The sequence below is a fragment of the Lithobates pipiens genome, unplaced genomic scaffold (assembly GCF_037356315.1).
Source record: "Lithobates pipiens isolate NorthernLeopardFrog02 unplaced genomic scaffold, aLitPip1_a1.2 Scaffold_27, whole genome shotgun sequence".
In the NCBI taxonomy this organism is placed as follows: Eukaryota; Metazoa; Chordata; class Amphibia; order Anura; family Ranidae; genus Lithobates; species Lithobates pipiens.
The window spans coordinates 84,422,013-84,444,084 of NW_027507788.1; positions in this window are offsets into that span (position 1 = coordinate 84,422,013).

The following is a 22,072-nucleotide window of genomic DNA, read 5'->3' on the forward strand; positions in this document are numbered from 1 at the left end:
ACACAGGTAGGCTGGACACACAAGGCCACACACACACACACACACACACACACACACACACACACACACACACACGGATGGATGGATGGACACACACACACACACAGGGATGGATGGATGGATGGATGGACACACACACAGGGATGGATGGATGGATGGATGGACACACACACAGGGATGGATGGATGGATGGACACACACACACACAGGGATGGATGGATGGATGGACACACACACAGGGATGGATGGATGGATGGACACACACACACACAGGGATGGATGGACACACACACACACAGGGATGGATGGATGGATGGACACACACACAGGGATGGACAGGCATATCTCACCCTCGGCTTATACACGAGTCAATAGGTTTCCCAGTTTTTTGGGGGTAAATTGGGGGCCTCGGCTTATACTCGGGTCGGCCTATACTCGAGTATATACGGTAGTTCAGTTTATATTCTGCCAGGTTGATGGCTGTCAGTAACAGACGGAACCGGCTGGCCATAATGCCAAAGGCACTCTCCACAACCCTTCTTGCTCTGGCCAGCCGGTAATTAAAAATCCTCCTCTCCGGGGTGAGGGTCCTTTGGGGGAAGGGTCTCATGAGATGTTCACTCAGACCGAACGCTTCATCAGCCAGAAAAACAAACGGGAGCCCCTCCACATTCTCGGCATCTGGTGGCAAGTCCAGGCCACCAGTGGTAAGACGGTGGCAGAACTCGGTCTGCCTAAAGACTCCTCCGTCAGACATCCGGCCGTTCTTCCCCACATCCACATAAAGAAAGTCACATTGTGCCGACACCACCGCCATTAGCACCACACTATGGAACCCCTTATAGTTCCAATAGTAGGACCCCGAATGGGGTGGGGGCACAATCCTCACATGTTTCCCGTCGATGGCCCCTCCGCAGTTGGGGAAGTCCCAACGGGCAGCGAACTGGGAAGCCACAGTCTGCCATTCCTGTGGCGTTGAAGGAAGCTGGGGAGTCAAACACATGAAACGAAAAAAAAATTAGTCATTAAATAAAAACAATTCATAACAAATACAATTCAAAAACATTTTGGAACAACAGTTAAACAGAAATATTGCAAATTTGTTTTCTGCCAAAAAAAAAGAAAAAAAAAAAAGTAGGCGGACCAATTCACAGATTAATCAGCCCTCTGATGGACCAGGGGACATAAATTAGGTGGGTAAGTGGGGTGGGGGGGACTAATTACTAAGTATACAACACATGAAACCAATTTGAGTGGGGTGGGGGACTAATTACTAAGTATACAACACATGAAACCAATTTGAGTGGGGTGGGGGGGACTAATTACTAAGTATACAACACATGAAACCAATTTGAGTGGGGTGGGGGGGGGACTAATTACTAAGTATACAACACATGAAACCAATTTGAGTGGGGTGGGGGACTAATTACTAAGTATACAACACATGAAACCAATTTGAGTGGGGTGGGGGGGACTAATTACTAAGTATACAACACATGAAACCAATTTGAGTGGGGTGGGGGACTAATTACTAAGTATACAACACATGAAACCAATTTGAGTGGGGTGGGGGGGGACTAATTACTAAGTATACAACACATGAAACCAATTTGAGTGGGGTGGGGGACTAATTACTAAGTATACAACACATGAAACCAATTTGAGTGGGGTGGGGGGGACTAATTACTAAGTATACAACACATGAAACCAATTTGAGTGGGGTGGGGGGGACTAATTACTAAGTATACAACACCTGCAACCAATTTGAGTGGGGGGAATAATTAATGAGTTGACAATCCATATCTATATCTCTATATATCTCTATATATCTCTATATATCTCTATATATCTCTATATATCTCTATATCTCTATATATCTCTATATATCTCTATATATCTCTATACATCTTTATATATATATATATATATATATATATATATATATATATATATATATATATATATATATATATATATATATATCTCTATCTATATATCTATATATATATATCTATATATCTATATCTCTCTATATATCTATATATCTATCTCTCTCTCTCTCTCTCTCTCTCTCTCTCTCTCTCTCCACACACAGGGTGTATACACAAAAAAGGTAAAAAGCTAAAAAAAATGACAAAAAAAAAAAAAAAAAACATTAAAAAAAAAAAAAAAAAAAAAATGCATGCATTCATATAAAGGGGACATTCACATCATATTCCTGTCATGGATATTAAAAGTCATGATGAAATGAATACAAACATACAATGCATATAATGCAATATTAAAAGAACAAACTTACCTTCATATATTCCTTCTGCAGGACCCGAATAATGGCAGAACAGGTCTCTGGAATAATGATCCCCAGAGCCTGGGGGGAGATGCCTGTCGAGAACTTGAGGTCCTGAAGGCTTCTCCCTGTCGCCAAGTAGCGCAACGTGGCGACGAGCCTCTGCTCCGGAGTGATGGCTTGCCGCATGCAGGTATCCTGCCTGCTGATATAAGGGGTCAGCAAAGCCAGCAGACGGTGAAAAACGGGGTCCGTCATCCTGAGATAATTCCTGAAATCATCAGGATTATTCTCACGGAGTAAAGACATATGCGAGAATTGGTCACGCTGGCGCAACCAATTCTTTGTCCATGAACTCCTCCTCACCCTGTTCACAGACTGGGCTCGGGTCAAAGTATTAACCCCAACACCAAGCCCCCATATAGCACGAACTCGTTCCCGAGTACGTCCACACTCCATGGCTTTGAAACGGTCGACTGGACAGACAAGCTCAACTGAACGCACTGAAGAACAGCCAGACCTATGAAGAACGACCTGAAACCCAGAAACGAGCGGACCAGAAGCGCCTAATAACAGGTACAACTGATCCACGCGTACCGAAAGACAGATACAAACCTCACAGGTAGACTGCGCCGCAGCGAACGGACAAATTAAGCTGAAGTCTGAAAAGCGTGAATCGTCTCTAACCAAACTTCTACTAACGCAAAGTCAGCAGAAGGAGCCCAAAGGGTGCTTTGCTGTGTCTTGGACCTCCTATTTCTAGTCCCGTCGTACATGGCGTACGTCATCGCGCACGCTTTCAGCGGACTGTTCGTTCGTCGTGTGTGGCCAAGTCCGTCCATGCTAATTTTGAGCGGACTGTCCGCTGAAACTGTTTGACGAACTAAGTTGAGCGAACAGTCCCCGCGTGTGTACGCGGCCTCACATTATAGGGAGTATTCTGCACATGTTGTTATTCCACACATGAAGTATGTCACATTTCCATGATCATTCCTTATAATCTCACAGCCTTATTACCCCTCTTTTATTTTATTTTATTTTATCCTGTCTTACTGCACTAGTGCTGTGACACTATTTTCGCGGATATGGCGTCATTTCCGGCACACTGACATCATTTCCGGCGCATGGGTGTCATTTCCGGCGCGACAGCGCCTTTAAGTGACTTCAAAGTGTCCTCACCCTTTTTTGGCGCCAAACAGGGTGGAGAGGGCTATAAAAGATCATTGTGGTCAGCATGTGTGGCTGACCAGCCCAGGAGGGAAGTGCTGCCCAATACTGTGAATGTGAGGAGTAGTATTTAGGTAAGAGGTCACATATATTGTGGAAGAACCACCAAAATTATTTTTTGATATTTTATGTGCATTCCTTTTTTATTAAAAAGGTTTTTGTTGTTTATATTTCTAGCTGGGGACTTTGGTATCTTTATATCGTTAATTTCCCCCTGTTTTGTGGACTTCATTTTGTGGATTATTTTGGGGTGTAACCCCTTAACATCAATATATAGAAGTCCAGATTTCCATCAGAAGTTTGGGCATCTGTCACGCTACTACTTACAGCGAACCTACAGGCGAGCAGGTGACACGGGATCCCCCAGGGCGTGGAATCTAAGAGCCAGCCGGTGTTCCACCAGAGACCCTCTCACGAAGGTTTGGACTTAGCTGCGTGCTGACCCCAGGTCACGACCCCCGGGTTCACCCTGCTCGCTAGGGAAGTACCAAAAGACACTGTAGACAAGGATGGATGGATGAAGCAAGGAGAGCCAGATAGTAAGCCAAGGTCAGGGCGGGCTGCAGACAACGTGATCAGAACAAGCCGGGTGGGTACACAAAAGATCAGTTCACGAGAAGTCAGGTAAAACAGGTTACACAGGGGAGCTTCAGAAACAAACGTTGCTCAAGCAATGGTAGCTAGTTAGGAAGGGATTTAAATAGAGAAGCACATGAGGGACTGGACAGGAAGTAGCAGGAAGGAAACATATATTAGACAACAGGTGAAGGGCGGCGACACCCATAGCTGCAGAGTGCACAGAGCTGAACACCTGACAGTGGAACAACAGATGCCAGCTGACCCACTGCAGTAAAGGTGAGACACAGATCAGTTCCGCAGCTGATCTGTGACAGTACCCCCCCCCCTTACGAGGCCTCCCTACACGTCTTGGGGCTGGCTTGGAGGGAAATTTCTGATGGAATCTGGTCACCAGACGTGGGGCAGAGACATCAGTGGCAGGGACCCAAGACCTCTCCTCCGGACCATAGCCCTTCCAATCAATGAAATAGAATACCCTCCCCCGGGAGTACTTGGAGTCCAATATTACTTTAATCTCATACTGATCCGAGGTATCAGGAGCAGGGTGAAAAGAAGGGCGAGAGAAGCGATTGAGGACCAATGGCCTGAGCAGGGAGACATGGAAGGTGTTGGGTATCCTGAGATGAGAGGGTAGACGGAGCTTGAAAGCCACTGGATTGATCTGGCGGAGAATATGAAATGGACCAATGAAGCAAGGGGCAAATTTAATTGAGGATACCCGGAGTCGGTTGTGCTTGGTAGAGAGCCAAACTTTATCGCCAGGCAGGAACTTAGGAGCCGGACGGCGATGACAAACTGCCACCGTTTTATGCCTGAAAGCAGCTAGATGAAGATTCCCAGAGACTTCTTTCCAGATTGAGTTGAAGGACCTTTGGGTCTCAGCTGCTGCTGGTACCACAGGAGAAATGGGAACAGGAAAGGGAACAGATGGATGCTGCCCATAAACTGTGAAGAAAGGAGATTTTCCAGAACTGCCATTGGCGTGATGGTTTAAGGCAAACTCTGCCCAGGGCAAAAGGTCCACCCAGTCATCTTGGTGGGCTGAAATGAAGGCATGGAAAAAACGTTCTACATTTTGATTGACACATTCCGTTTGCCCATTGGACTGGGGATGAAAGGCAGATGAAAAATCCAATTTAATCCCAAAGGAGCTGGCCAAGGCTCTCCAAAACCGAGCAGTATATTGAACTCCTCTGTCAGAGACGATATGAGAAGGCATCCCATGAAGACGAAAGATCTCCTTAATGAAAGTTGTGGCAAGACTGGGAGCAGAAGGTAGGCCTGGGAGAGGAATCAAGTGACACATTTTGGAGAACTGATCCACCACTACCCAGATGACTGTAGAACCTGTTGAGGGAGGCAGATCTGAGATAAAATCCATGGCAATACAACGCCAAAGTACATCGGGCACTGGTAAGGGCAAAAGCAACCCAGCAGGGGCGGACGTGGAAGATTTGGAAAGTACACAAACCGTACAAGCTTGAATGTATTCCTTGACATCCTTACGAAGAGAAGGCCACCTATAATGACGCTGAAGAAGATCACAAGTACGAGGTATGCTAGGATGTCCAGAGAACTTTGTGTCATGTGCCCAAGCAAGGAGTTTGGGACAAAGTGCAGGAGCTACAAAAGTTTTACCAGGAGGAGGCTGCGTAGACTGGAGCTGAGTGGTGGCTAGAATACGATGCGGAGGAATGATGGGACCAGGATCTAGGTGATTCTCAGAATCATTGACATCAAACGACCTGGACAAGGCATCAGCTAGAAGGTTCTTGGCACCTGGACGGAAAGTAATGTTAAAATTGAAGCGGGCGAAAAAGAGGGCCCAGTGAGCTTGACATGGGTTCAAGCTTTTTGTGGATTGTAAATACTGCAGATTTTTATGATCAGTATAGATGGTAATACAATGGGGAGAACCCTCTAGAAGATGTCGCCATTCTTGAAGAGCTAGTTTAATAGCGAGTAGCTCACGGTCCCCAATGGTATAGTTTTTCTCAGCATCAGAAAACTTCTTGGAGAAGAATCCGCAATGTTGAGACTTGCCCTGCTGAGCTTGGAGTAGGACGGCACCGACTCCTACAGAAGAGGCATCTACCTCCAAAGAAAAGGGTTTAGTAATGTCCAGGCGTAGAAGAATAGAGGCGGAGAGGAAGGCTGCCTTGAGTTTGTGGAAAGCTTCAATGGTTTCAGGGGACCAGAGCCGAGCATTTACACCTTTGTGGGTGAGCGATCTAATAGGAGCCACCAAGGTGGAGTAGTTACGAATGAATTGGCGGTAGTAATTGGTGAAGCCCAAAAAGCGTTGGGTGTCTTTAAGACCAGAGGGCTGGGGCCACTCAGAGATGGCCTGAAGTTTGGCTGGGTCCATGAGGAGGCTTGTGACGAGATTATATAGCCCAGAAATGGAACTTGTGTTTGTTCAAATAGACACTTCTCCATATAGACAATTGTCCCGTAGACGCTGTAGCACAGTTTTTACATGAAGACGATGGGTAAGTAAGTCTGGGGAGAAAATTAGAATATCATCCAGATATACAATAACACAAACATACAGAAAATCGTAAAAGATCTTGTTAACAAAATTTTGGAAGACCGCTGGGGCATTGCATAAGCCGAAGGGCATCACAAGATACTCATAATGTCCATCCCTGGTGTTAAAGGCGGTCATCCATTCGTCTCCTTCCCAGATTCTTATTAAATTGTAGGCCCCTCTAAGATCCAATTTAGTAAAGACATGGGAATCTCGCAGTCTGTCAAAGAGTTCGGAAATTAAAGGCAGAGGGTATTGGTTCTTCACGTTGAAGGCGTTAAGACCCCTGTAGTCGATGCATGGACAGAGTAAACCATCTTTTTTCACTACAAAGAAGAACCCGGCTCTGGCAGGTGAGTTTGATTTCGTGATTAAACCCTTTTGCAGGTTTTCCCGAATGTATTCAGACATGGCTTGTGTCTCGGGGATAGATAGAGGGTAGACTCAGCCACGGGGAGGAGAGGTCCCAGGTAAAAGCTCAATGGAGCAGTCAAAGTCTCTATGAGGAGGAAGGCGATCGGCAGACTTTTTGCAGAAAACATCTCAGAAGGACTGATATTGGGCAGGCAACATGGGAGTTGTGGAGGTCTCAGCAAGAGGAATGGAAGGAGGAGGTAGCACCTTGGAAATACATTGTTGCTGGCATGGAGCCAATACTTGTCCAGAATTCCAGTCAAGATGCGGGGAGTGTTTCTGCAACCATGGAAGGCCCAGGATGATGGGACTGGAGGATTTAGGCAATATTAGGGAAGAGATCTCCTCATTATGCAAAGCCCCAATGCGTAACTCTATAGGAGAGGTTTTAAACCGGATTGGACTCACAGGCAAGAAGGAGCCGTCTACTGCGGTCACGGAGAGGGGTATAGCCAAGGTAACAAAGGCGATGCCCAACTCGGAAGCTAAAGATTGTTCAATTCCCGGCAGCACCAGAACCCACGTATGCAGAGACTTGATAGGCATTCTGAGCCCAGTGGATAGCCACGGGAAGGGTGAAACGAGGGAAGCAAGGAAAATTAACGGATCGGTCTAGATCACCTCCCTCCGAGTGACCTAGACCCTGGAGTTTCCCGGAGGGACTGGACAGGAGTTCAAAAGATGTCCTTTATCGTCACAGTAAAGGCACAAACCCAGTCCCATGCGTCGGCCACGTTCCTCGGGAGTGAGGCGGGTTCGCCCAAGCTGCATAGGTTCTTCCAGCACGTGAGAGGTCGAAGACAGAGAGGATTGTACCGATCTTTGAACTACCTGTGCTGGACGGCCAGCAGGGGGATGACTGGGTCTGGATTTCTCCAGAGCCAGCTCCTGGAAGCAAATGTCAATTTGAATGCTCAATGCGATTAAGTCATCCAATGTGGTGGGAATGGTGCGTCCAGTGAGTTTATCCTTGACACGGTCAGATAGGCCTTGTCAGAAGGGAGCAGTAAGGGCCTCATTATTCCATTTGAGTTCAGCGGCCAGCGTACGGAATGGAACTGTGTATTGGCCGACTGTCATTTCTTGCTGACGAAGAAGAAGGAGGGCCCCAGCAGACAAAGAAACGCCAGGCTCATCAAATGTTTTCCGAAATGCATCCAAAAAGAGCTGGAGGTCAGAGGTGATAGGAGCATGTGATTCCCAGAGTGGAGAGGCCCAAGCTAAAGCATCATCGGAGAGGAGAGAGATGATATATGCGACTTTGGTGCAATCAGTAGGAAAATGGTGGCTGGAAAGTTCGAAGTGGATGGAACACTGATTAATGAAGCCCCGACAAGCCTTAGGATCACCAGAGAACCGAGGTGGTGGTGGCAGATGCAGGCAGGGATTGCCGGAGCAACTGAAGCAGGAGCCGGAACGGGAGGAGCTGAAGTTGCAGCGAGTTGCAGACGATCTAGACGAGAAGCAAGATCCTGGAGAACCAGCATTATTTGCTCTTGATTAGCTTGCTGGGAGTTAAGTCTCTGAACTAGATGTTGCATTTGATCCTCGGTCAATGGCCGATTCTCAGAGATGCTCATGGCATGAGCAAACTGTCACGGTACTACTTACAGCGAACTCACAGGTGAGCAGGTGACACGGGATCCCCCAGGGTGTGGAGTCTAAGAGCCAGCCGGTGTTCCGCCAGGGACCCTCTCAGGAAGGTTTAGACTTAGCTGCGTGCTGACCCCAGGTCACGACCCCCGGGTTCACCCTGCTCGCTAGGGAAGTACCAGAAGACACTGTAGACAAGGATGGATGGATGAAGCAAGGAGAACCAGATAGTAAGCCAAGGTCAGGGCGGGCTGCAGACAACGTGATCAGAACAAGCCGGGTGGGTACACAAAAGATCAGTTCATGAGAAGTCAGGTAAAACAGGTTACACAGTGGAGCTTCAGAAACAAACGTTACTCAAGTAATGGTAGCTAGTTAGGAAGGGATTTAAATAGAGAAGCACATGAGGGACTGGAAAGGAAGTAGCAGGAAGGAAACATATATTAGGCAACAGGTGAAAGGCGGCGACACCCATAGCCGCAGAGTGCACAGAGCTGAACACCTGACAGTGAAACAACAGATGCCAGCCGACCCACTGCAGTAAAGGTGAGACACAGATCAGTTCCGCAGCTGATCTGTGACTACATCCTGGCAAAATTGTAGGTATGTCTTTTTTTTTTCTCAGGTTTGGATATTTTCTATTGATATATTTGATCTATTTCATATATATATATATATATATATATATATATATATATATATATATATGGTCGGAGCCCTCCGCTCTAAAAGATATGAAATAACACATAAACACGTCACAAGACTAACAACATAAAATAGACCTGAAGTGTGCCCTTGGCCTGCTGTAAGGTAAGCCCTCATGAGCTGGGCGGTGAGCCCTGGTCTGCTGGGCGATATGCCAAGAGAAGGCTGCATACTTTAAGAAAGTAAATGGATGTTTCTGTAGAGAAGCGTGTTTTAAGAGAAGTACTCTGAAAAGGGAAATGGGTGGGTGGGTACCTTGCACTGGAACCGACACAGATCGTTGTGGGTGGTCTGATTAAATACCCTCCAGGCTCCTCTCATAATTACAGGCACCATACTGGCCCACTTATTTATGGTCGGAGCCCTCCGCTCTAAGAGATATGAAAGAACACATAAACACGTCACAAGACTAACAACATAAAATAGACCTGAAGTGTGCCCTTGGCCTGCTGTAAGGTAAGCCCTCATGAGCTGGGCGGTGAGCTCTGGTCTGCTGGGCGATATGCCAAGAGAAGGCCGCAAAAGACTTGGTTAGGGAGGTAATTATTAATTTATGTACAATAAGACACTACAGGGCAAAGTTGCTGAAGGCTCATGACATTTCCACTTGTGGATTGGGGATGTATCGAGTAAAGCATTGGATTCCTGCCTGCCCATCTTTTGATCACGTGGTCTGGGACCCCGTTTCGTGAGGCTGCTGATGCTGCTCCAATGCGAAAGAATGTCCAAGAAAATGGCCAGGGTCCAGGCCTAATTTTGCTCAAAAGGATCCTGACGTGACTAATGAACTGGTTGCTGCCAGGGGTACTGGTCGGGAATGGTAGTAATGGGCTGTCCTGCGAGGGATCAGAAAGGTGAGCCAAAAACTGATCTAGAATGGACACGGGGCACCAGGCTTTGAGAGTTTGGAAAGGTTTGATGTCAACCCCTGGACCGGACTGTTGTGTTTTGAAAACCCTGAGGTGCAAGATGAAGTAGGTCTGATGGCGTGTGAGGTGGCGTCCACGTAACACTTTACAACTGGGACGGTGACTGAATTCACTGGGGCGTAAGAAACTGTAGAAAGCCAGGTAGATGGCTGCTTGAATGACCAGGCTGAATTTAACCGAAAGGGGAATGTGACAGGATGAAAGACACGTCTCGGAATATGGCGCTGGTGATGGGTAGCCGTTTGATACTGATTTGGGGTCATTGCCTGTGAATACGAGGCTAGCTACGACCAGTGTGGTATAAGAGACATGGTCGGGTCGGTTCCAGGTTCCTGCAAAAATAATGAAGCAAAGTTAACGGGTAGTGTGTTGGCCAGATTATTGCATTTGTCTGGGATGTAGACGCATAGGACGTTAGATTGGTGCTGTGGGGATAGTGGCACCAGCCTGCGCAGGAAGGCCATGATGGCCAGCGACTAGGACCTTATTTATTTATAATACTGGCTGTGGCTTGGTTGTCTGTGGTGAACGTCACTGTTTGTCCTGCGCAGTTGTTGCACCAGACTTGAGCTGCTGCGACAATGGGGTAGAGGTCGAACAAAGAGGAGGACTAACTGAACCCAGGAATCAAGAGGATTTCTGACAGCCATGGCCCTATAAACCCAAGTTGGCCAAAAATTGAGGCGAGGACCTGTGGAGGCTGTGGTGTCCATGACTACCTGAGGTGAAGAGAGAGATGCTGAGGGAATGAACATTGGCATGCCATTCCAATTTGTGAGAAATTTCATCTTTTCATCTCAATTTAAGGATTTAAGGATTTAGTCAGGGTCTTGTACCTGGGAGAGAAACACTAAAAGGTGGGAGATAAAGGATCACCTTGAGTCTGGCTGCTGCCTTGGCTGAAAATGAGCGGTGATAGTCAAAGGATGGGCACCCTGCGTACTCGTGACCTGCTGCATGCAGATACGGGTCCAATTCTACCCTCCTGTTGGGGTTGCCCTGCATAGCACATCTCTGACTGTCCCCAAGGCCAGCACAAACTCTGTGACAGTGAGCTTGCGATTAAGTAAAGGGTCTCTGGCCTTCAGGATGACGGAGACATCTCCCCACAAATATGACTTGTTCTAGGCCAAGTTGTGTGCCGCTATGAGGAGGGATGCTAAGTTAACGTCATTGTCGTCCAAGATGTCCTCCTAGATGCCCTGCTAGGACAAGGTGTGCAGGGAAGACAGTGGTGCAGATGTTGGGTGTACCTGTAAGTGAAGGTATGGGAATGATGGTGGTGACTGGAGCTGGTAGGGGCACGGCTGGGCGTACCTCCAGGGCTGTCACTCTGCTTGGACTTCGGCGACTGCTGTTGACAGTGTGGTCACCCAGGAGTGCAGCTGAGTAGTCGCAAAGAAGATAGACTGAAGTGGTGCCTGGAAGGGCTGCCACTGGCAGTGGAAACAGTAGCCTAAAAGCTTGGTTTCCTGGCTTTTTTTTATTTTTATTTTTTTATTTTTTTGTTGTTTTTTGGATTTTATATATTTTTGTTTTTGTTTTTTGTTTTTTTTTATTTAACGGTCCAAGCTCTTGTGAGTAGTTGCAGAGAAGATAGACTGAAGTGGTGCCTGGAAGGGCTGCCACTGGCAGTGGAAACAGTAGCCTAAAAGCTTGGTTTCCTGCCTTTTTTTTTTATTTAATGGTCCAAGCTCTTGTGAGACTGTAAACCACCGCTTGCTGAGCCCCCAAAGGGTAATGGCAGGGCTGAGGCAAAGTCCTCACTGTCTGCCTGCAACATGGCGTCAGCTAAAAGCAAGGGGGGGTGCGTATGTTTGAGGTAAGTTGCAAAGGTAGGAGGGGATTGTTGCGTTTGGGTAGATAAGATGAAAGGCGGAAGGAAAACAAGAAGAACAGGACAAGAAACGACAGCCATAGTGACAGTTGGTTTGCGCTCGAGCGCTGTTGAGTGTGACTTTAGAAAACTCAAAAGAATGCGTGACAACAGAGGTGAGCCAGGAGGTGACTGGCTAGGTAACCGATAGCTCGGGTGTCCGTCTGTGCTCGGCACAGACTAATGAACCAAAGCGCCCCAGGGTGGACTGGGGTGGGTAGCTGAAGTCTGGTATACTAAGTAGGAATGTTGCGATCTGTAGTTAATTGACGTGGGTTCGGTCTTCTAACGATTGCACTGCCAGCAAGTATGGAGATAGGCGACCTTGTCTGCGTATTGAAGGCTTGTGCTTTGAAAACAGAGTGAAGTGCACAGAAGTATGTGACAGTTGCTAACGCTTCAGGAGCAGGTCAAATTCTGTATGTGAAGTAAAAATATGTAGTGAAAGTGTGTTTAAGAGAAAGGGGGAATCCCATTGAACTACACACCTGACTTTATGCCCTAGTTGTGAAGTCGACTGGTTGGGGTCGAGAACTGAGTTGACCGGGAGCCTGTAGTAAGGTGACATGAGAATTTCATTTTGACAAGGGGGGTTGCAAAGAGCTGTTTGGGGCAAAGCTGGCCCCCTGGTGAAGATGTAAGTCCTCGACAATGGAGTTTTTTTTTTGGGTGAAAGACAGTCCAAGTCTGGCATAGGATGGACCAACTGGCAACCTTACTGACCTGAAAAGGGGAAAAGGGATAGAGAAAGAGTATGAGTAGCCATGTTGCTACTGGAGACGTTGGCCGTTTTTAAGCCAAATGCAGAAAGACTTGCAGTGATTGCAAGAACGCAGCCTTGTTGAAAGGCAAAAGAAAAGGTTATAGAGGAAATGTGATTATGTAGGAATGACCGTCCACAACACTGAGCAAATTGGTGGAGGGAATTGTGTATGATCATGCATGGATAGACTGAGAAAGTGAAACGTAAGTACTGCTGAATTCGTACTGTCAATGTGACTAGTTTGAACCGGGCTATAGCTATGGGATAGTCTGTGAAAGATTTTACTCATTTTAAGTCGGTGATGCAACAGGATTCGGCTCTGTTGTTAGAGTTGCGTTTGGCAAGGACTCGAATCGTTGCGCTGATGCTGCAACTAGACTCGAATCCTCCGTAGATGCGACTGAGAGGCTCATATATGGGATCCGACCGCATCGCTGGTGATACGGCTGGGTTCGGATTTATTGAATTGTGATGGTGGTTGAAGGGGCTTGTGATTGCCAAGGATCCGAAACATAGAAGTGAAGTTGCGACTAGATTCGAATCGGCTATAGATGCGAGGTGACTACGGGGCTCGTATGTCAGATCTGACCGTATTGCCGATGATATGGTTGGGTTCGAATCGACTAAATGGTGATGGCGGTTGAAGGGGCTTGTGATTGCAGAGGATCCGAAACATAGAAGCGAAGTTGCAACTAGATTTAAATCGGCCGTAGATGCGAGGTGACTAAGGGGCTCGAATGTCGAATTTGACTGCATCGACCGTGAAGTGAACATTTTGTAGGGGTTGCAACTGGCTCGAGTAAACCCGCGTTGGGTAGAAAGCATGAAATACATAAAAGATGACATAGAAAGACTTACGGTGGGGTAAGTGCGACTTTTGCAAAACGAACATGATAAACTAACATGACAACGTAACTATTCGAGTTTAGAGGAGCGGTATCAACAAAGTCCTGCCCCGACAGCGAGTGTGTAGTGGTCCGAGCGTGGGACAATCGATGAAGATATACGACCGATCTCGAAGGTACAACTACGTGGACACGCAGTGAGTTGGCAGAGTCAGCCTCTGCAATGCATTTGACACGAATCAGCTTAAAAAATGTGTGAGATGAATCTGAAATGTATTGGCAGTAAGGAGTATCTGATACGAATTGGTTGTTGAGTGTATGCCAATCCTTACTGTGAAACCGAACACCTATCAACCACCCATCCCCCCAGGCTAGTCAAGTGCAGGAAAGGCATCAGGTGGGTTTAATTACACCTCAATCAGCCACAGAAACCCATACAAACAATACCTGTTTATCTAAAAAAAGGATGAGATGGCAACTCCATGGACAGTGAATTTTATAACCAGTGAAGCCTATGGCGAGTGATATTGGAGAACGACCGACAGTGACTCGGAGGCTTGGATCTATGAATGAATCGTATGTTTGGTAGAAGGAACTTACAAATGTAATACGCCTGTGCCGAAAGATGTCGGGACATGAGTGTCAATAACTCAGAGGTAGGTTTTGCGAAAGGGGTGCAGGACAGTAAGCATGATAAGCCGCAAGTTTGCACATGATATGAAAAGATTTGGATACTACTTATCTGCGACCATGAGCGGGAACCGCCAACGAAGATCACGAATGAAGAAGCCGAAGTGCACCTGCGATTGGATGCACAGATAGTCGACCGTGAAGGAGCTGAGAAAAGTCGGCCCCTTGATGTGCAGTACCTTGCACTGGAACCGACACAGACCGTTGTGGGTGGTCTGATTAAATACCCTCCAGGCTCCTCCCATAATTACAGGCCACCATACTGGCCCTCTTATATATATATATATATATATATATATATATATACATATCTTTTTTGTGTTAAACAGATGGGTTTCTAGAATATATCCCTCTCTATGGTATCATCATATGATCCTTGCTTTTACCCAGCCACGTGTGGAGTATCCATACTAGTTTAATTGAAATGTACAGGTCAGCTTTTGAGGTCGAGACTTGTAGTCTCTATGATATCCTGTGTGGTGCAAAATTATAATTATATTGATTAGTGTTTTTGTGTGTTTTTTGATTTTTCTCTATCTATTTCAGAGATTATGTGCTTATGCGAGATAAATTAATTCTCCTGAAGAAGCCTTATGCTATATGGCGAAACATGTTGAAATATATCCGCATTGCAATTGTTCATATCTATTCTATGTTATTTCTGTACTAAATTCAATTATGTATTTATATGTTCTTTCAATATTGTATTAAAACATTTATTTTTATATAATATGGTGTTATTGCGCTTAAAAAGTCCCTTTTAGAAATCTTATATATTCTTTGTAGAAATTATGGGATGTGGCGCTAAAAATAGGTTTCAGTATTTCAACTCGTTTATAATATTTGTTCTCCTTTGAGATTTATTTTATTTTAGTTTACTTCATTTTATTTAACTTTATTTTATATTATGATATCCCATCCAATTCTTAGTCCTTGATATATGTACAAATTGGAACTACTTATCATTCCTTACCAACATTCATATAGACAACTTCATAAAGTGGCCCCCTAATAATACACTCTATAATGTATGTTATCATTATTATTTATATACTTATATATATATATATATATATATATATATATATATATATATATATATATACTTAAATTTGTCACTATATCATACATCCCATCAATTGATCGATACGTATAGTATCATATATATTCACTTTATACACTACCATTCGTGGCTTAGTTATTCTTCCATGATCATCCAATCCTGCATATCATAATGTCCCTTTACAAACCCACCCTTCCTATTGGTTTGCTTTCCCCTCCCTCATTTTATTGTTGTTTTACAATGTTTTTTAATGTTCATTGTTGTCATGTATTTAAATTTATTTTATTTCACTATATATCTGTGATTGCTTACCAATGTCCCCCAGTAACTGTTAATCCCGTTTTTATTTCACAAATAATGGATCTAGTCATGCATTTATATTTATCTGCCCCTAGCCTCATACACACTATTTAGTTTTTCTGCTGATTTTTTCCTTCAGGTTTACCAAAACCATGTAGTGAAGGGCCTGCCTGATTGCATACACATTGAAACTCCTAAGGTTTGACCTCATATTATATGGTTTTGGTAAATCTGAAGGAAAAACTCAGCAGAAAAACTGATAGTGTGTATGGGGCTTTAGAGTATGTTACTGCCTAGTGAGTAAATCGCCACTTGTGGATTGCCACGATGAGCCGACCAATCACTATGCACCCCTCACCTTGGCCAATCCCCCCTCTACATCTTATATTGCTAGTCTCTGTGTCCCATCACTCAGCTTGATGAAGGAGAGGGGCTTCCATGTCATTTGCAGCCTGTACACTCATTAAATGCACCACATTCCTGTGACATCATCCGTCCTCACCTGAAACCATCTGTGCCTCAAGCCTCGTTCTGAGCGAATCTCCACTGCAGCCAGCCTGAAACCATCTAGCACTGTCTGCAGTGAGTAGAGAAGTGCCCACTTAGCAGGAACGGACTGACTGCACTAACGATACCCCCTATGTTGGGATCATGCTTAAAGCGGTAGTAAACCCGCTGAATTAATTTACTTATTTTCATGCCTGCAAGGCAAAAGGCATGAAAAAATTAGAGTGTTCAAAGCAGGCTGGTCACCTGAATACTTCAGCTAGGAGTAATGGAATAGGACTCCGGTTCTATTTTATTGGTTTTTGGAACTGGGGCCATGATTAAGAGGGACGACTGGGGGCATTCGCATTGTGCCTGCTAGAGGTGAAATTCTTGGACCGACACAAGACGAACCAAAGCGAAAGCATTTGCCAAGAATGTTTTCATTAATCAAGAACGAAAGTCGGAGGTTCGAAGACGATCAGATACCGTTGTAGTTCTGACCATAAACGATGCCGACTGGCGATCCAGCGGCGTTATTCCTATGACCCGCCCAGCAGCTTCCTGGAAACCAAAGTCTTTGGGTTCCAGGGGGAGTATGGTTGCAAAGCTGAAATTTAAAGGAATTGATGGAAGGGCACCACCAGGAGTGGAGCCTGCGGCTTAATTTGACCCAACACGGGAAACCTCACCCGGCCCGGACACTGAAAGGATTGACAGATTGATAGCTCTTTCTCGATCCTGTGGGTGGTGGTGCATGGGCGTTCTTAGTTGGTGGAGCAATTTGTCTGGTTAATTCCGTGGGGTCTACCCTTCGCAGACAGGTGCGGGTAACCCGCTGAACCCTGTTCATAATAGGGATCAGGGATTGCAATTATTTCCCATGAACAAGGAATTCCCAGTAAGTGTGGATCATAAGTGTCAGAAACCATGAAACAGACTGAGACAGAAGTACAATCAAATCACACTTGTTTATTAATAAAAATAAAAATGTAAATAGAAAAAAGCGTAGTCAAGCATAGCCAGAGTCCTGTAGCCAGATTGGGTAGTCAGCCAGTCCAAAGTTCATTAACCAGATCGGCTAATCAGCCAGGCCGGAAGTCAGGGATCCAAGGAGAGCAACTGCAAGCAGGATAAGAAGCCAGGTGGGATGTCAGCAAATCAGTCTTGAAACAAACAGCAGGAGATGGTTCCCTGTGATGTGACCAACACGAAGGCAAATGAAAAAGTAAGCAGGAAGGCTTTAAATAGGCAGGCCAGACGAGCATCATCGGGAACAGCTGGTAACTGTGGAAAGAGAAGAGAGCTGGCAATTAGCCGACAGCTGAGCGGCCAGCCCAGAGGAGGAAGGGCTAAGCCAGCCCTGACAATAAGCTTGCGTCGATTAAGTCCCTGCCCTTTGTACACACTGCCCGACACTACTACCGATAAAAATAAAAAAAAGCATAATGAGCTAGTATGCACCAGCTGGGCAGAGCTAAGGAAGGGACTTTGGGAAGAGAATGGTATACTAATGAAAAGAACCTTGACCCTCTCTGACCCTCAGCTGTGGGTCCCCTGACTTGGTGATGGAAGCTTAATGCTGTGGACTTAGTATACATGGGGAAGGAGTCCCAAATCTGTTCTGCTCCTAAGGAGAGAATTTGCTGAACTAAAAGATGTGTATTTTCTCTGCAATGAAATGACTGCCACAGAATATTAAGCTTGCACATGTGGCATTGTGCACTGTGGATTCTGATAGTATGACAAATGTGATGTCATAGGAAGCTTTGTGAAGATTTGAAGTTGTAGTAGCATGCTGGAAATGCATCTGTGTGTGAACATTCCTTTATTCTTAAATATTAAGCCTTCTTAGCCAGGAATATTTTGAGTGGGTCTATGGCCTGGAGTGTGACACAATATGGTGGAGAGAGTGGGTGGTTGCTCTATCCAAATAGGAGCAGGTTGGAGACTGTACAATTTGGTGCCAACATCTAGCCAATTGTAAGCCCCCTTACAGGGGGGTAGCTTCACACATTGTTGCCTTGAGTAACTGGAACTGTGTACCAAAGACAGAATATAAAACAAAGTTAAAGTTGGACGTTTAGCAAAGTAGGAAAGAAAGAATTCAAGTGGGCTTATTAACAAGGTCAGTCTGAGAACCTACGTAAGTAATCAGCCTGTGGAATAAACTACAATTTTAAGGGAAGCCCAAGCCTGAACAACCATGCTCCTGTGAACTGCACTTGTAAGGGCATAAATTAAGTAGTGGCATGTATACCAAAACAAAGGGGGAGGACCTGGAAATTAGAGGGACCCAAAAAATACAATATTGAGGAAAGCAGAAGAAGCAATTGAGAGTATGCATTCAGTTCCAGGAGGATGAAGGAATTGATACCATTGAATGGCACCCACGCTCACCTGACCTAAATCCAATAGAATTCAGTCCACCTGACGCTGCCAGGTTGCGCCTAAGTCTGTTCAGGAGCTCAGTGATGCCCTGGTCCAGATTTGGGAGGAAATACCCCATGACACATCTATCGTCTCATTAGGAGCATCCCCCCGACATTGTCAGGCATGCATACAAACACGTTGGGGCAATACAAACTGGAGTACCATTTTGATTTGCTGCAATGAGAGTTCAGCAAAATGGATTTGCCTGCTGCATAATTTTTTTCGAGGTGTCTTTCAATTTAGATCTCTGTAAGTTGATAATTTTCATGTGGCATCCTTTCGTTTCTAACACATTACCCAGTCCATATGAGTATAGGTATCCAGCGTGATATTTTTCCCCATTGAGATCTGATTTGTTTTCAAAGTGTTCCTTTAATTTTTTGGAGCAGTGTATATATGGATCCAGTGCATTCATTCTCATGAATTCTACTTTTACAAATTCTCCTTAAGGCTCTTCTTCTTTATTTAGATAGCCTCTGCCTACTTTGTAAAATAATTTGTTTTCTGCCCAGTCAATCTTTCTGCCTGAGATTTTTGTACAAGCTGTATCTAAGTAACCACCAACAGTAGTGCAGCCTAAAAGCCCAGTTCTATCGTTGGCATATAAAAAAACGAATTTGATCCACACAGCTCCAAAAAAAAAAAAGAGCTCTGGGTGTTATTCTCACTGGTCTCAAGGGGGGCAGGACCTGTGATTTCATTAAGTCCTGCTGAAGAGTGAAGACACCTGATGTACAATGCTATCATTTTTTTTATTTAGCTCGTACTAATCAGGCAGAGCCTTGTAGTATAAAGTTGTTGATAAATACAATGCATTTGTACTATCGGATATTAACACTTGTGGTCAGCTTAGGATCTCCAAACTAGACAGACTGCAGATGTGTACCCTTTATTGTTTATTCCAGAAAAAATATTTTAAACTGTTTTACATGTGTTGACAATAAAGTGTAGCACCCTGCCCTAAGCTGGATACATTTTATTTTTGGCTCTTCTGTATCCAGGTGAGCAGCAATTTATTTTCAAGGCCTGGTCAAGTCTCTCCAAGCCTGGTGGTGGATTGCTCCTGCCTGCCCCTGGAAGTAACTTCCAGAAATAGAGTAGGAGTGTCAGCTACTGAGTTATGAATATCTACCTGACCTCAACCAAATCCCTGGGAGGTAGGTCTAGAAGGTTTGGCTAGGGAGAAGATAAATGTCTGTTCAGAGCTCTCTTTTACCCCTGGGAGGCAGTCTGTGTTACTGAAAAACTGTTGTTTTTAGACCTGATTGTTTGAGGACCTGGAGAAATGTGGATTTAAAGACATTTGCTGGAGGAGGCTACCTTTTTCATTGAAGAGTGTTGCAGGGAAGCTGGTTGGAAGCTGCCTCTGGACATTGTGAATAGAACCTAGAGCTCCTGGAATGCATGTGCTTTGACAGATAGGCAGCAGAGGTTGCTACAAAGACCGTGACTGATTAAACAGAATCTCAGATTAGCTAGCTGTCTCCTTTACTTTCAGCAATACATAAAGGGAAGCTCCACCCAAAGGGGAAGCTACAATTGCCTGCCTCCCCCCTCCGCTGCCAAATTTGGCACCTTTTGGGGGGAAGTAAATACCTGGTTTTGACCAGTGAACTGAGCTCCGAAACCAGCCTATTTACAAAGCGCAGCGCGCTTCACGCATGCACAGTAGGAAACTGGCTGTGAAGCTGCAAGGCTTCATTGCCTGTTTCCCTTAGTCAAGATGGTGGCGCCAGCACCTGACAGTTGATTGAAAAATCAGCTCGGGTGAGGACATCGCTGGATTCCTGAACAGTTAAGTGCCCTAATATCAGGGCTCGAGTCCTGCGGGAACGCGTGGGAACGGCGTCCCTGCACTTTTTTCACAGCAGGAACGCCGTTCCCTTTGCAGGACCAGAGCCGACCGAGGCTCTAGCACAGTCTGATAGCTGTGTTGTCTTCACAGAGCTGACATCGGAAGAGCAGCACAGTGATGCACGGAGGGCAGGGGCTGGCCCAGTTAACTGATTGGTTAATAGAACCGCTCTGCAATCTATCAACCAATCAGTTACCTGGGGCAGGTCCCGCCCTCTGTCCATCCCTTTGCTGCACTTCCGATGTCAGCTCTGTGCTTCTGATGTCATCTGCTGTGTCCTGTTTAAGGTAAGACAGGGAAGAGGGCACTGTTATGAAGGAGAGAGGGGGAAAGTATAAGAAACTGAAAGGAATGAGGAGGGGTGATATTAAAGGGAGGCAGGGCAGGAATGTGAAGGGGGGTTCTACAAAGAGGGTGAGGACAGGAATGTAAAGGGGGTGCCATAAAGGGGGTGAGGAAAGGAATGTGAAGGGGGGTTCTATAAAGGGGGTGAGAACAGGAATGTGAATAAGGGTGCTATAAAAGGGGCTGAGGACAGGTTTAAATTTTAAAACTGGCTACTTGGTCATCTTCTGTAGTATGTCGCATTCGCAGTCTGGTCATCTCCTGTAGTATGTTGCATTCGCAGTCTGGTCATCTCCTGTAGTCGCATTCGCAGTCTGGTCATCTCCTGTAGTATGTCGCATTCGCAGTCTGGTCATCTCCTGTAGTATGTCGCATTCGCAGTCTGGTCATCTCCTGTAGTATGTCGCATTCGCAGTCTCTGGTCATCTCCTGTAGTCCCATTCGCAGTCTGGTCATCTTCTGTAGTCACATTCGCAGTCTCTGGTCATCTCCTGTACTATGTCGCATTTGCAGTCTGGTCATCTCCTGTACTATGTCGCATTCGCAGTCTCTGGTCATCTCCTGTACTATGTCGCATTCGCAGTCTCTGGTCATCTCCTGTACTATGTCGCATTCGCAGTCTCTGGTCATCTCCTGTAGTCGCATTCGCAGTCTGGTCATCTCCTGTAGTCGCATTCGCAGTCTGGTCATCTCCTGTAGTCGCATTCGCAGTCTGGTCATCTCCTGTACTATGTCGCATTTGCAGTCTCTGGTCATCTCCTGTACTCTGTCGCATTCGCAGTCTCTGGTCATCTCCTGTAGTCGCATTCGCAGTCTGGTCATCTCCTGTAGTTGCATTCGCAGTCTGGTCTTCTGTAGTCGCATTCGCAGTCTGGTCTTCTCCTGTAGTCGCATTCGCAGTCTGGTCATCTCCTGTACTATGTCGCATTCGCAGTCTGGTCATCTCCTGTAGTATGTCGCATTCGCAGTCTGGTCATCTCCTGTAGTATGTCGCATTCGCAGTCAGGTCATCTCCTGTAGTATGTCGCATTCGCAGTCTGGTCATCTCCTGTACACACATTCGCAGTCTGGTCATCTCCTGTAGTCGCATTCGCAGTCTGGTCATCTCCTGTACTATGTCGCATTCTCAGTCTGGTCATCTCCTGTAGTATG